Source organism: Zalophus californianus, chromosome 9, assembly GCF_009762305.2.
Source record: "Zalophus californianus isolate mZalCal1 chromosome 9, mZalCal1.pri.v2, whole genome shotgun sequence".
Lineage (NCBI taxonomy): Eukaryota > Metazoa > Chordata > Mammalia > Carnivora > Otariidae > Zalophus > Zalophus californianus.
Window position 1 is genome coordinate 48,412,796 of NC_045603.1, and position 4,466 is coordinate 48,417,261.

Consider the following 4,466-nt stretch of genomic DNA (forward strand, 5'->3'; position numbering starts at 1 on the left):
CTGGAACTTTATAGAGAAGACTATAAAAGTATCCTGAAGGAAGCGAGAGAATGTTTGGATAAATGGAAACAAGAGTACAAATGTAAGGACTCAATATTACAAAGATAAAAGTTCTCAAAGGTATCTTCAGATACAATGCATTCCCAGTCAAAGTTCCCAGAACATTTGTCATAGAAGAGTGTACGTGCAAAAATTGCAAAGATGATTTTCAAAATAGGATATTATGAAGTATTATAATGAAGATAATGTAATTGTGGCTTAAAATTAGATAAATAGAAGCATGGAACAGACTAGAGGGTCCAGATGGGTGCACATATATTTAGTTACATATATGATTTTGTTAGAAAAACAATAGAGTTTCAACTCCCTGTGGAAGGGATGAACAGCTCAGTAATGGTATTGAGATAACTGATAATCCATTCACAAAAATAAATTTTTGATGGATTGAAGAACCGTGTCTTTATATGTGTATGTCTGTGCACATGTGAGCTACACATATTTACCCTGAAAAGTATTTAAACGTGTGCACGGGGAGGCTTATACAGGGCGATTCATGACATGATCATTTTAATAATAAACTGGCAGGAACAATATCCATTATTTCTAGAATTGTGAAACAAACTATGATGCACCCAAATACAGAATGCCATGCAATATACAAAAGAATGACGTGCACTCATATGTAATCACATTGAAAGATCGCAGAATCAGAGAAAATTACAGCCTGTTCTCTCTTCTAGGATTTTTATGCTTTCAGGTCCTACATTTAGGTCTATAATCCATTTTGATTTTATTTTTGTGGATGGTGTTAAAAGGTGGTCCAATTTCATTTTTTTGCAGGTAGCTGTCCAGTTTTCCCAGCACCGTTTATTGAAGAGACTGTCTTTTCCCCATTGTATATTCTTGTCTCCTTTATCATAGATTAATTGACCATATAATCATGACCTTATTTGGGGGCTCCCTGTTCTCTTGCATTGATCTATGTGTCTGTTTTTGTGCCAGTACCATAGCATTTTGATTACTACAGCTTTATAGTATATCTTAAAATCTGGAATTGTGATACCTCCAGCTTTGTTCTCCTTTCTCAAGTTTGCTTTGGCTATTTGGGGTCTTCTGTGGTTATTGAGAGTGTAAATTGGTACAGCAAGCACTGTGGAAAACAGTATGGAGATTCCTCAAAAAATTAAAAATAGAATTACCATATGATCCAATAATTCCACTATTGGGTATTTACCCAAAGAAGATGAAAACGCTAATTTAAAAAGATATATGCATCCCTATGCTTATTGCAGCATTATTTACAATATCCAAAGTATGGAAGCAACTTAAGTGTCCATCAATAAACAAATAGATAAGGAAGATGTGATATACATATCATGTATATATGTGTGTATATATATGTATGTATGTGTGTGTGTGTGTATATATAATGGAATATTACATAGCCATGCAAAGGATGAGATTCATGCCATTTGAGACAAACATGGATGGACTTAGAGGGTATTATGCTAAGTGAAATTAGTCAGACTGAGAAAGACTAATATCATATGATTTCACTCATAAGTGGAATCTTAAAAAAGAAAACAAATGCATAATAAAACAAAAGCAGAATCAGACCTATAAATACAGAGAATAGACTGATAGTTGGCAGAGGGAAAGGGGGTGGGGGTTGGGCAAAATGGGTGAAGAGGAGTGGGAGATACAGGCTTCCATTTATGGAATGAGTAAGTCATGTGGGAATAAAAGGCACAGCATAATGAGAGTAGAACACAAGTTATAGGAAATGTTGAATGTTCTATCATTTATATAAATCAATTTAATATATATCCATATACATCCATGTGAAGCAAGTAAATGTTTTAATACATATTATATGAATGTTTTAATATTTATTAATATATATTTTATGTATATAAATAATTGATACTTGACTACAGTGTTTTCTTTCCTTTGGGGAGTGGACTGCTCAGGGTTTTCAAGGCTGACTGGCAGAAAATTACTTTGTGCATCAAGTATTACATAAGGAGACTATATTGTTTGTTCTTAAGTTTCCTAGGCAGAGTAATGAGAGGAGCGGAACTTATCAATCTCAGAAGAATGTTTGGAAATTAAAAGGTCAAGACATTGAAGGCTAATGAATGAAATGAGTTATGGAGGCTAAAAATCCACTAATTTTCCATTACTTTCAGATTAAATATTTTGGAAATATAAATATGAGGGCCAAGAAGAAAAGAAGAAAGTCTAAGCATCTAATCATATTCCTGAAAAGACCATAGATCGCTTTGGCATAATCATTCACAATCTATTTTCCTACGGTATTAGGACATGCATTAGTCTAATATTTAGAGAGAAGGCCAATTTCCATCTAAAGATGGAATCACACAAATACACACAGTATACTGTTTAGATGGGTCACAGAAGTATACAGAGGGGTTATACAAATCCTCTTTTGTTCTCCGAATAAGTGTCAACTAATGCTTCACCCAATGCATATGGTCAGAACATATTTTCTGATTGGCTGGAACCACATCTTTAGGTTAACATAAAGAGTTAAGATTCAGGAGTTATCTCCCCAACTACATAAGGACTAAAGAGAAGCCTGAACCCACCCCACCCTTCCAGGTGATACATCACAGAAATTCTGATCCTATAGCATTCTCTTACTTGAATAATGTGGACTGCTATATATGGTGATAAACATAGTTAAGAACTTCTGATGTCCCGTTGAATATTTATATGTTGTATAGATCTTACTGTTAAACTCATCCACTCAGTGGAGGCATTTGTCAGCTCTCCCGGTTAACCTTTGGGGAAGCTGATCCCTGAAAGGAAAGGAGTAAGAAAAATTGTAGCTCTGACATTCCACATAAATAAGCTCCTAGCAGTTGAAAACCACTGAAGTTATACTCTGAAGTACAGATCTGTCTTGAAGACTTAACTGCTGGATTGAGAAATGAACAAATACTGAAATACACTTAATCCTTCTCAAAAGACACCCAGTTTTAACAGCCATTTTTGGATCTTGTAGCGAGAAAACTTTAAAAAATTCAAGAAGTGCTTCTTGGTGTTAAATGAAAAATAATCCTGTAGCCTGCATGCTGTGAATGTCTAGTTTGTTTTCTTGCAATAAACAGCAAGAGGGTATTTGTTTTCAAACAGCTCTTTCTCCATTCTTACCTTCAGGATATCTGATGCTTAGTTTATTTCCCCATCAGTTTATCAGGTCATCAGAACTCTCTCTCTAACATGCTCCTCCCAAATTCTCACATTAAAGGGATAAGACAAAATATAATTTTTGCCACATATATTCTCTGCCTTATTCATTGTCTAGCTGGTTTTTTAGCAAATAGTCTTGGAGGCTTTGCTGTCCTTTTGTAATACAGAGTCCTATGCAACACACTTCAGGCAGAGCCCCCAGCTCTGCTGATCCCAGCTTCTAGGAACATTTTTTGCCTGCCCTTTAAATCCTCCACTACAAAGCCTTTATTTTTCAAGAGAGTACATACAATGGACGGCTCTTGCAATTTCCACTTGAACTTTTAATAAGCATCTAAAATAAAAATGTCAAACGCAGAGCTCTTGCTTCATGTTCTCCCCACCCCTGTCAAGCCTGCTCCAACCCCCCCCCACCCCCGCAACAACCACCCTCCTCCCTCTCTGCCCCCCAGCCTAAGGTGACTCAGGCCAATATCCTTGGAGTCATCCTTGATCCTTCTCTTTCTTTCAAGCCCCATATCCAGTTATTAGGAAATCTTGTCATCAAAATATTCCTGTGATCTCATCCTTTCTCACCAACTCCACTGCAGGTCTGAGCCTCTACTCTTATCTCAGCTGGGCCTGTGCACTGACCTCCTCACTGGTCTCCCTGTTCCTACCCTTAACCTTTTGGAGTCTATTCTCTAAACAACTGCTTGAGAGCCTCTTTTAAAATGTAAATCTGATTGAGACATTTCCCTGCTCAAATCCCTCCAGTAGCTCCTCATAGCACCTAGAACAAAACTCACAGGCCTTACTTACTCTGGAAACTATGTTTTGTATGACCTGGCTCCTGGCTTTTCTACAGACAGATTCCTTCCTCTCTTGTTTCCCTTGCCCTCTCAGCTTCAGGGACACTGCCTTCCCAGAGGGAGGGCCAGCATTTATCTGCCCCAGAGCATTCATATGGTTCACTTCCTCACTCCATTCAAATATGACCTCCTCAGGTGCCTGGGTGGCTCAGTTGGTCAAGCTTCTGACTCTTGGTTTTGGCTCAAGTTATGATTTAGTGTGGGGGTTGCTGTGAGATCCAGCCCCATGTCCGGCCCTGCACCCAGCATGGAGTCTGCTTGAGAGTCTCTCCCTCTCCCTCAGCCCCTCACCCCCTAAGATAAATAAATAAGTCTTTAAAAAAAAAGACTGCTCATTTTCAAAATGAGGGGAAAATTTTTTGATTGAATGAATGAATGAAAGCAACACTTAATTGACTA